Source organism: Ziziphus jujuba, chromosome 6 (assembly GCF_031755915.1).
Source record: "Ziziphus jujuba cultivar Dongzao chromosome 6, ASM3175591v1".
In the NCBI taxonomy this organism is placed as follows: domain Eukaryota; kingdom Viridiplantae; phylum Streptophyta; class Magnoliopsida; order Rosales; family Rhamnaceae; genus Ziziphus; species Ziziphus jujuba.
In genome coordinates this window covers 2863143-2875496 of record NC_083384.1, presented here as the reverse complement: position 1 = coordinate 2875496, position 12354 = coordinate 2863143, and the positions used below count along the sequence as shown (strand labels likewise).

General features: G+C 33.1%; 2 pseudogenes; both read left to right on the top strand.

The window, feature by feature from the left end:
• The first annotated feature begins 2839 nt into the window (after positions 1-2839).
• On the top strand, positions 2840-4192 carry LOC125419427 (ATP synthase subunit alpha, chloroplastic-like; annotated as a pseudogene).
• Positions 4193-7436: 3244 nt separating this feature from the next.
• Positions 7437-8424, top strand: LOC132804232 (cytochrome f-like; annotated as a pseudogene).
• The last annotated feature ends 3930 nt before the right edge of the window (positions 8425-12354 follow it).

Genomic DNA, 12354 nt, shown 5'->3' with positions numbered 1-12354 from the left:
CAATGATTATGATAAGTAAAAATAGAAGATAAGGGTTTACAAAAAGGATATTTATTAAAAAAAGGGGTTGATTAGAGGAGGAGGGGGGGTCGAACTAGATGTATGTAATCTAACCGTTATAAGACAATTCTTATGTATGTTTTGAAGAATGATTATAGAAACCAACTGATCTAAGATACGAATAGTTAGTTTACGTTATGGGGGAAAGACTGTTGGAGGTTGGTGTGGTTTGGGGTTCACTTGACCAAGAGTGTTGTACACAAGGTGCTAGTCTTGTGCATAACCTTTAATCCGATTTTTCATTTGATGTTTAGGTGATTTTTGTGTTTGTTTTTGGTATGGTGATATTTAGGATTGTTAGGGTTTTTTTTTTTAAGGAAGAAGAAGAAGATGAAGAGAAGATGTTAGAGTAGGCCGCACAAAACTAGACAGCACACTAATTCTAAAAGCACAGAAAACGCCAGCCCCAACAATGGACCTATGTTGCTGGAAACATTGTTTCCAGCACATAGTCATTTTACAAAATAAAATCAATACCCAACAAAGAGACAATTCCTAAGATAAATACAATAAAACTTAAGCATTCAAAAAGACATTAAAAGGAACAAAAAACATAGGCATAAATATTGCATTAGGTCATTCAACAAAATATTTCTTTTAAAGAAAGAAAAAGGGTGCAAACCTTGGTGGATTTTGGTTTGCACAAGGTGGCAAGATTACCATCTTTTCAACAAAGACATGTATATGTGATATTCGATATTAACTTGGTATATATGAATTAAAGATATATTTAATTTGCCTTACTATAGTGTTATGAATTTCGATAGGCATTCCAATATTTAGACAGGGATTCCAATATAAGTCCTTCCATTTTGACTGTAATTTTTTTTGAATATTGAATGAATTTAAATTACAAAAAAGAACAAAGAATTCAAAGAATGGTTCCCAAAAAAAAAATAAAAAAGAAAGAACTCGCCAAACAAAAGTCATACGAATTAACAAAAATTACATAGATAGGAAAATATTGAAGCAGTTCTATTGCTTAAAGAATATTATTATTTCAATTCAGGGTTTTTAGTGACTTTGAATGGTTAAATCTTAGCGATAGAATAAGTAAGCCATAATTCATTGGTTGATTGTATCATTAACTATTTCTTTATTTTCTTTCTTTTTTATGAGGAATTTATCATGAATCCACTGATTTCTACAGTTTTGTTATTGCTGCTAGATTGGCTGTTGGGCTTGCTTCTATTGGACCTCGGGTTGGGCAAGGTACTGCCACGATACTTTATTGCTTAGTCTGGCTTTTATGGAAGCTTTGACAATTTATGGACTGGTTATGGCATTAGCGCTTTTATTTGCGAATCCCTTTGTTTAGACTTATTCCTATTTATGGACTGCCACGATACATTATTCCTATTTAATTTAGAAAAATAATATAATAAAAAAATATAGATAATTAGTCTATCTATAGGAATAAGGAAGAGGAGATCATATGAAAAATGTAACCGATTCTTTCCTTTCCTTGGGTTATTAGCCATTCGCTGGGAGTTTCAAGTTTAACACCGATATTTTAGCAACAAATCCAATAAATCTAAGTGTACTCTTTAGTGTATTGGTTTTTTTTGGAAAGGTAGTGTGTACGAGTTATTTATTTAAAAAATAGGCTAGATCCGACCAACTGCACTTTTTTGCGTTATAACTTGAAAAGGTGCACGATTTTGCGAGTTACTTCTGAATAAATTAAGAAATCATATTTAAGAACCATAGCATTTCGTGATTCATTGGTAAATAACCAATAATGTGGGATTGTTAACAAGGTTAAAGCTAAACCATTTGAAGTCCAGATGTAGCGTGGTACTCTTTCTACTACTATGTTAATATAGAATTTGTTAATCCATAAATGATTTCAAAGAGTTGGAATTTTTTTTTTGATATAAAACACTCATGTCGATAAAAAAATGATTTGAGCCAGTTATTTGTATTTGATTTATAAATATTAGAAAAATAGATATGTCACCCCTTTTTTTTTTATCTTTTTTATCCAATGCTGAATTGATGACCTGTGTATAAAGTAAAAAGAATTCTTTGGATTTGAAAAAAAAAAAAAAAACTACTTTACTGACAATTATTTCTTTGGTCAGAAGAGTCCTCTGAATACTGTGTTCTTGGATTAGTGATCAATTTTTATACATTCACAAATATGAATAGAGATAAAAGGATAGGCTCATTACATTAAAAAAACCTAGGGAGCTTCCCCCATACATAAGTAATTGGGCATGAGAGCCAAATGAATCGAAAGATTCATGTTTGGTTCGGGAAGGTATCATGGAAGTTTTGAAATGAATGGAAAGGTAATCTACTTTCATTAAGTGCTTTATTAGATAATCAAAAGCTGCAGATCCTGAAGACTATTCAAAATTCAAAAGAACTACGTAGAAGGGGCCATGGAACGGCTGGAAAAAGCCCAATCCCGCTTGCTGAAAGTAGAAATGGAAGTGGAGTAGTTTCGAGCGAATGGACACTCTAAAATAGAATGAGAAAAATTGAATTTGATGAATTCAACTTAGAAAACCTAGGAACAATTAGAAAATTACAAAAATGAAACCATTCATTTTGAACAACAAAAATCTATTAATCAAGTTCGACAATGGGTTTTCCAACAAGCCTTACAAAGAGCTCTAGGAACTCTGAATAGTTGTTTGAACACAGAGTTACATTTACGTACCATCAATACTAATACTGGCATGATTGGAACGATGAAATAAATAAAGGGTTAGTCTTTCTACTGCAGTCATTACTTTTCTTTCAAACAAAAATAAAGAATTAAGATATACTCATGGTAACTATTTGAGAAGATGGAATTAGTAACATTATTCATGAACGTATTGAACAATATAATGGAGAAGTAAAGATTTTAAATACCAGTATTATACTCCAAGTAGGCGACGACATTGCTCATATTTATGGTCTTGATAAAGTAATGGTGGGGGAATTAGTAGAATTTGAAGAAGGTACGATAGGCATTGCTCTAAATTTGGAATCAAATAATGTCGGTGTTGTGTTAATGGGTGATGGTTTGATGACACAAGAGGGAAGTTCTGTAAAAGCAACAGCAAAAACTGCTCAGATCCCGGTAAGTGAGGCTTTTTTGGGCTGTGTTATAAATGCTCTAGCTAAACCTATTGATGGTAAAGTTGAAATTTCAGCTTCTGAATCCCGGTTAATTGAATCTCCCACCCCGGGTATTATTTTGGGATGTTCGGTTTGTGAGCCTCTTCAAACAGGACTTATTGCTATTGATTCGATGATTCCTATAGGACGTGGTCAGCGAGAATTAATTATTGGGGATAGGAAAACCGATAAAATAGCAGTAGCCACAAATACAATTCTCAATCAACAAGGGCAAAATGTAATTTGCGTTTATGTATCTATTGGTCAAAAAGCATCTTCTGTGGCTCAGGTGGTGACTACTTTACAAGAAAGGCCGATTCTCTGGCTACATTACAATACCTCGCTCCTGATATAGGAGCTGCTCTGGCGAAATATTTTTATGTATCGTGAACAACACACTTCAATTAATTATGATGATCTCAAAACAAGCACAGGCTTTTCGCCAAATGTATCTTTTATTACGGAGACCACCGAGCCAAGAAGCTTATTTGGGAGATGTTTTTTATTTGCATTCATGCCTTTTGGAAAGAGCTACTAAATCAAGTTCTCATTTAGGTGAAGGAAGAATGACTGCTTTACCAATAGCGCCGATCTATTCAATGTCAGAATCAAACCTACTATTAATGTGGGTATATTTGTATACAAAGTAGGGTCTGCAGCTCAAATTAAAGCCATGAAACAAGTATTTGGAAAATCAAAATTGGAATTGGTGCAATTCGCAGAATTAGAAGCCTTTGCACAATTCGTTTCTGATCTCGATAAAGCTACTCAGAATCAATTGGCAAGAGGTCAACGATTACGTGAGTTGCTTAAACAATCTCAATCAGCGCCTCTTGCGGTGGAAGAATAGATAATGACTATTTATACTGGAACCAATGGTTATGTTGATTCCTTAGAAATTGGCCAGGTAAGGAAATTTCTCGTTGAGTTACATACTTACTTAAAAATGAATAAAACTCAATTCCAACAAATCATAGCTTCTACCGAGACATTTACTGAGGAAGCAAAAGCCCTTTAATAAATTATTAGATTTAATAAATTCAAAAATTTATTACTTGTTTTAAATTTATCACTTGTTTTGTGGTAACCAAGTAGTTATTTAGTTTATAGGAAGCAAAGTCAAAATTCCAAGAATGGATTTTTCTTTGGTAACATAAGATTAAATTGGAAAAAGAATCATGCAGATACTTTTTTTTATCGATAGCCCGTCAGGAAATCTCTATCAGACAAAATAAAGAGCGAATTCTATCTCTTTCATCCATAAAATTAGGCAAGGGGGTCCTGCATCTTTCTGTATCCCTCAAGAATCCCCAATTTCACTAAGGATCTCTTTCATTTGATCGTATTATAACGAATTTTTTTGCGAAGGGAAAAACAAAAATGAAGAATAATAAAAATAAATAATGACCATAATAAAAAAGCGAATTATCATACGTATATTGCATGTAGAAAGATGAATAACCCCATTTATTTACTTATTTTATTTATTTATTTGCACTTTTGATTTACATTAATTATATTATATACGCACTTAGTATATTCTAGTCTATTATATACTTTACAGACTTATAATATACTTTTTTATTTAATATATATTAAATATATTTTTTTAATATAGATTAAATATATTAAAAATATATATATCGGTCTATAGACTCCTTATTATATCTTTATTTTATTATCTTATTTTATTATATCTTAGTATATATACATTATATACCCTTTATTAATAATAATATTAATTAGTGCATATACTCACTTAGGTATACTCAGTATAATAACATAATTATTACATGAATTATAAGATATCTTTATAACAGGTTAAAAGATTAACATAACAATAAATAACAAGTACAAATCAAATATTAAATCGAGGTACCCATTCTATGACAATTCTTACCACCTTACCCTCTATTTTTGTGCCTTTAGTGGGCTTAGCTTTTCCAGCAATTGCAATGGTTTCTTTATTCCTTCATGTTCAAAAAAACAAAAATTTTTAAATATGATGGGGCAAAATCTTATCAATTTTTTTTTTCAAGACTTATGTGAATCATAGCATGGTTATCTATTTATTATAATATAGTATAACGTGTGGCTTCTTCCGAGCATAAGCTCATATGAATGTGTAAACATGATATATGAGTAATTGAATTAGAGCTATTTTCAAATGGATTGATATCGGGATGAATTTCTGAAATGTAAATTCGATATATGTATGTGGATATCTATAAGATATCATATGAAAGGGATGTTTGTATTTTAGTTTAGATCTAGGCAATTCGATGAATTACTCCTAAAAGTTCACATCATAACAGTGCTAGTGGATGAAAGTTACTTCAAAAACAAAAAAATGAACGTAAATTTTTTTTTTTTGGTTATTCCCCAATTCCAATAAAATGCAACTACATCTAGTATAGTATGAGTTAGCGATCAGACCGTATATGAATAGAACTTATAACTGGGTCTCAAAAAATGAGTAATTTCTACTGGGCCTTTATCCTTTTTTTAGGTTCATTAGGATTTTTATTGGTTGGAACTTCTAGTTATTTTGGTAGGAATTTTATATCTTTAGATCCCTCTCAGCAAATAATTTTTTTTCTGAAAGGGATGGTGATGTCTTTATATGGAGTTACAGGTCTTTTTATTAGTTCCTATTTGTGGTGCTCAATTTCGTGGGATGTAGGTAGTGGTTATGATCGATTCAATATAAAAGAAGGAATAGTGTGTTTTTTTCGTTAGGGATTTCTTTGAAAAAATTATAGCATCTTCCTCTGATTCCTTATGAAAGACATTCAGTCCATTATAATAGAAGTTAAAGAGGGTATTTATGCTCTTCATGCCCTTTATATGGAAATCGGAGGCCAAGGGTCCATTCCCTTAAGTCGTACTAATGAGAATTTGACTCTACGAGAAATTGAGCAAAAAGCTGCCAAATTGGCCTATTTCTTGTGTGTATCAATTGAAGTATTTTGAAACAAGAACTGAAAAATGACAACTTTCTTAGCAAGAGGGAAAAAATGAAAACTCAAGAATCCTCCTTTTTATATAGCACAACTTAACTGAAGTTTCTTCATAATGCTCATTCGAGCTAAATGCAAACGAACAAGGAACAGTCATAAAATGAAATTGCTTTTTTTTTTTTGAATTTGAAGTGCACTCTTTCTTATTGTATTTTCGTATTGTTTTTCTGTATTCTTTCTAAATTCAAGGACTAACCACTTTACTGAATCACAAATAAAAAATAGGAAATAGATTCATGGGCTCTAAACTTCTAATGTAATAGAGCTGATGCTTGATGGAAATAGAAATAGTAGTATTGAGTCGACAAATGAGGTGAGTTCATTTAAAAATTCCAAGATGAAAAAAGGGCAAAAAAGAAAGCATTCATTTCCCTTATATATCTTTCATTTATAGTATTTTTGCCTTGGTGGATCTTTCTCTCATTTAATAAAAGTATGGAATCTTGGGTTACTAGTTGGTGGCATACTAGACACTCCGAAATTTGTTTGAATGATATTCAAGAAAAAAGTATTCTAAAAAATTCATAGAATTAAAAGAACTCTCCCTCTTGGATGAAATGATAAAGGAATACCCGGAAACGCATTTACCAAAGCCTCACCGCGGGAACTACAAAGAAACGATCCAATTGATCAAAATGGACAATGAGAATCATACGGATATGTTTTTTAATTTCTCGAAAAATATAATCTCTTTCATTATTCTAAGCGGTTATTCCATTCTAGGTAATAATGAACTTGTTATTCTTAACTCTTGGGTTCAAGAATTCCCATATAACTTAAGCTACACAATAAATGGGTTTTCTATTCTTTTATTAATTGATTTATGTATAGGATTCCATTCACCAAACGGTTAGGAACTAATGATTGGCTCTATCTACAAAGATTTTGGATTTGCTCATAATGATCAAATTATATCAGGTTTTGTTTCTACTTTTCCAGTCATTTTAGATGCCATTTTTAAATATTAGATCTTTCGTTATTTAAATCGTGTATCTCCGTCACTTGTAGTCGTTTTTCATTCAATGAATGACCGAAAAATGATAGATCGATTCAATTATAATGCTTGTTACTTTGTACATAAGCAACCCATTCAAAATTGTACTTATTCTTTCTACCCATATGGGGGCTTCCTTTAATGTTTTAGTAAAATTATTTCAGTAAATAGCAGAATCATAGATAGGGAACTATACTAGCGACTTATCTAATTTTATTGTAGAAATTTTCAGGATCAATGATTGGACCATGCAAACTAGAAATACCTTTTCTTTGATAAAGGAAGAGATGACTAGATCTATTTCTGTCTTGCTCATTATATATATAATAACTTAGGCACCCATTTCAAATGCATATCCCATTTTTATACAGCAGGTTTATGAAAATCCACAAGAAGCGACCGGCCATATTGTATGTGCTAATTGCCATTTAGCCAATAAGCCCGTGGATATCGAGGTTCTACAAGTGGTACTTCCTGATACTGTATTTGAAGTAGTTGTTCGAATTCCTTATGATCTGCAACTGAAAAAAGTTCTTGCTAATGGTAAAAAAGGAGCTTTGAACATAAGGACTGTTCTTATTTTACCTGAAGGGTTTGAATTAGCCCCTCCCGATTGTATTTCACCCGAGATTAAAGAAAAGATAGGCAATCTGTCTTTTCAGAGCTATTGTCCCACTAAAAAAAAAAATTATTGTGATAGGTCTTGTTCCTGGTAAGAAATATAATGAAATCACCTTTCCTATTATTTCTCCTGACCCCGATACTAAGAAAGATGTGCACTTCTTAAAATATCCCATATATGTAGGCGGCAACAGGGGATGGGGTCAGATTTATCCCAATGGAAGAAAGAGTAACAATAATGTTTATAATGCTACAGTGTCGGGTATAGTAAGTAAAATAATATGAAAAGAAAAAGGGGGATACGAAATCACCATAATGGATACATCGAATGGATGTCAAGTGGTTGATATTATCCCTCCAGGACCAGAAATTCTTGCTTCAGAGGGAAAATCCATCAAACTTGATCAACCAGTAACGAGCAATCCTAATGTGGGTGGATTTGGTCAGGGGGATGGGGAAATAGTACTTCAAGATCCATTACATGTCCAAGGACTTTTGCTCTTCTTGGCATCTTTTGAAAAGTTTCTTGTTTTTTATATTTCTTCTACCCGAGTTCAGGAATTGAATTACTTGGACCGCACTCCTAGTATGTATACTGTGAAGAAGACTATTTAAGTTTACTCCCCTCTTCTTTATTTCTTTGTTTTTTAATCCAAATTGAAACGGTATGATTATGTCAATATTGTCAGATTTCAATGTCATAGAATGAAACAATAGTATTCTATTCGATTGGATACTAAAAGTTAAGAGATAAATAAGCATAGAATAGAAACCAAAGTATAAAAGAAATGAGAGGAACATAAGTAGTGATAGTGGACAAACAAAAAATATAGGAAACGTTAGTGAGCAAATAGAACTTCTTCAATGAACTTACAAAACTTATTAAAAAAAAATAGATATAATTGTGGTTGTGTCGTCTAAAAATAGGAAATAGAGTGATTCCTTTGTGATTTTTGAAAGTATCATTGGATACTATCGTGGAACGGATGTTTTGAACAAGTAATGAAGTGAGTTTTCCAAAAACATAAAAAAAAAATTGAAACAGAGTTTTTTGAAACATCGGAAAAAGTGATCCATTCTTTTTTTTACCATTTACACGAATAAACTATTATGATTATTCATAACTCAACAGGCCTACCCCCTCTTTCTTTGTCTGATTTGAGGGGGCACCGTTGAGTTCTTACACTACTCCAGAATATGAACCATAAAAGAAAATACTGATTAAACTGATCACAAGAATACCTGTTACAGTACCTATTAGCCAAAGAGGAATCCTTCCGGCAGTATTGGCCATTTTTCCTACTTTCCTCCACATTTCATCATGGGGTATGCTAGAGACATAAACAGCCATAGATAATTATAAGATTATATCCTTCTGAATGAGGTATGAGAATTCCTACTATATTTTTACTATTCTATTTTTTCTTTTAATTGAAGCCTTAATTGGAAAATAAAACAGCAAGTACAAAAATGAGTAATAACCCCCAGTAGAGACGTTGATACGAACCTAGGATGACCTGCTCCTAAACCCGTATTATATTAGCCCGGATCTCAATTAAGTTAAAGTTCTAATGAAATGGACCTCAACCCCTAACCAACCTGTGGTTAGAAACCTTGGTATAATGTAGACGCCACAATAGGGGATGGAAAACCTATTGATAAGTCAAGCTAAAACAACCAATTCTCTAATGGTGTTTTAGGTGTTCTCAAAGAACAAAGAGATAATTAATCTCACAAGTATTTTCTTAATCAAATCAAAGTTTTATTCTTATTGAAAAATAATCCTTTAAATAGGCTTTGAAAGAAACAAAATAAACCCTAAAAACCCTAGGAAAAAACCAGCCACACACATAAAGAATCCTAGTTGGCCAAAACTATACTTCCTTTCCTAATCTAAGTTTGATTAATTAATTCCTTTATATTAAATTAGGAATTAATTAATTTACAATGCAAAGAATAAAATAAAAACCTTCCTAAAGTTATTTTTCCAGAAAATAAATAAATAAAAACCTAAAAATAATGGTATTTTCCTAAAACAAAAAGTAAAAACAAATTAGGAAACTAAAAATGGTAATTTTTGGCTATGTTGGTAATGACCATCAAATTATTCTTTGTGGGATGCCAAATAAGATTATTGTGAAGTTCCTCACGTTGCCCTTGCTTGGAAAAATAAGAAAAGGCTCATACAGTAAAATACAGTAAAGCCATCAAGCAATACAGCAAATTTGGCCAAATTGTTGATGCTGACCGTACAAGCCCTTTTTGATTGCATTTGAGGCTGATTTAACTTGATTCCATGACCTCTTAGGCATATGTATTGAACCCATAAAGCATTGGAACCATTTCATGCTTCCCGGACTCCAAAAATGTACCAAACCCGTCACCCGGGTCCGTACCAGTCTCCAGCGCTTGTATCAGCAAAACAGGTCTTGGTTCTTTGGTCATGGTCATTCCTTCTTGATTATGATTTATACTTTGAATAAGCACAGCAATATTATCCTTGAACGTCTTGGCTTGGGCTCTAGTGATCGGCCCCACCTTCATCTGTATTGGATCAGCACCCCAGCGGGTTGTAGGTTGAAAGGTCTCGGGCGGATTTGCATCATTCCCCTCCTCTTGAAAAGGATTTGCCCTCAAATCAAAGTCATCACCTGCAGAAAAAGGAGAAAAATCAGCAACATTGAAGGTAGCATTAACATTATACTCACCCGGTAGATCAAGTTTGTAGGCATTGTCGTTTATTCTCTCCAAAACTTGAAAAGGTCCATCACCCCTCGGCATGAGTTTTGGTTTCCTTTGTTCTGAAATCCTCTCTTTCCTTGGTTGAAACCAAAACCAACCTCCTGGGTCAAATACTATCACAACAAATAATTGAAATACAAGTTCATCAAACTTCTTAATATTAGCAAATAATATCTCCCAAATTTTTGTACACATGCAAGCAGCATGCAACTCATCAAGCATATCATCTAATCTAGGAATGGGATGTCTATATTTGATGGTAATGTTATTTATAGCCCTACAATCAACACACATTCTCCATGTACCATCTTGTTTTTGCACTAACAAAACAGGCACAGCACATGGACTTAAACTCTCACGAATATAACCTTTGTCAAGTAAATCACTTACCTGTTTTTGCAGCTGCTTTATTTCTTCGGGATTGCTCCTATAAGCTGGTCTATTTGGTATGGCAGTCCCAGGAACAAAGTCAATTTGATGTTCTATCCCTCGAATAGGTGGTAGTCCAATTTCATTTGGGAAGACATCTCCAAATTCCTTCAAAAGAGAAATCATTGAACTTGGCAATTCAAGTTCTTCAAAGTTAGTTTGATCATTAAAATAATTTTCTTTATAAATCATGACCAGAAAAGGTTTCTTACACTCAATAACCTTATTAATATCCCCTAAACTCAAATAAAAGTTGCTACTTGACGTTTCTTTTCTCTCTTTTTCTTTTTCCCCCTTGGATTGGCGCAAACCTTCGGATTTCCCTTCCTTCTCCAAGCTCTCGGGTTTGCCAGTTTCTTTCCCCTCTCTTTTGGTTTTTCCTTGATCCTTCCACTCAATATGAGTCTTAGAAACCTTACCTTGATCGGCAACCTCATTCTTACCTTCTTCAAAGGATGGTGAAGCTGTTGGTGCCATACTTGCTTTTTCCTTGAGCTTTTCGTCTTCTTTCCTTTGTTGCATTTGTAATTGGTCTTTGTAAACCTCTTTAGGAGATAATGGTTCCAGCTTGATCTTCTTCCTTTTAAACCTGAAAACAATACTATTTTCTCAACCAAAATGAGTAGCATGTTTATCAAATTGCCATGGTCTACCTAATTGTATATGTCCAGCAATCATGGGTACAACATCACATAAAACTACATCCTCATATCTACCTATATTAAATTTTAGTTTGGCTTGTTTGTTTACTTTCATCTTACCACTATCATTAAGCCATTGTGATCTATATGGTTCAGGATGTTTTATTGTTTTTAAGCCCAATTTATCAATAACAAGGTTACTTATTACATTAGTACAACTCCCACTATCTACAATCATGCTACAAATTTTACCTTGTATTTCACAAATAGTATCGAAGATGTTTTCTCTTTGTATCTGCTCTTCATCTTTGTAGACAGCAAGTACTCTCCTTGAAACCAAGCTCAACTTGGCATTAGATGTATCTACAGGTTCGGCTTCATCTTCATTGCAATCCTCCTCTTGCTCAGTTTCAGCCCCACTAGCCTCACTCTCGGATTCCACCTCTCCATTACCCTTAATTACCATTATTCTTCTATCGGGCATTGGCTGGCTATATGTCCTCTTCCTTCACACTTGAAACAAATAATTTCTCTTGACTTTTGAGGTTTAGGTTCAGATTTTACCTCACCTTTAATGGCTTGGGCAGATTCGGATTTAATTTCTTTTTTTGGCTGGTTGGTAGTTTCTTCACCCAGTTTCGCCTTCAACTTGTTTTCATAAGTGGAATTGTTTTTGTAGCCACTTGAACTTATCCTTCCAATGCTAGAAACTCCTCCAAACTGTGTACTAACA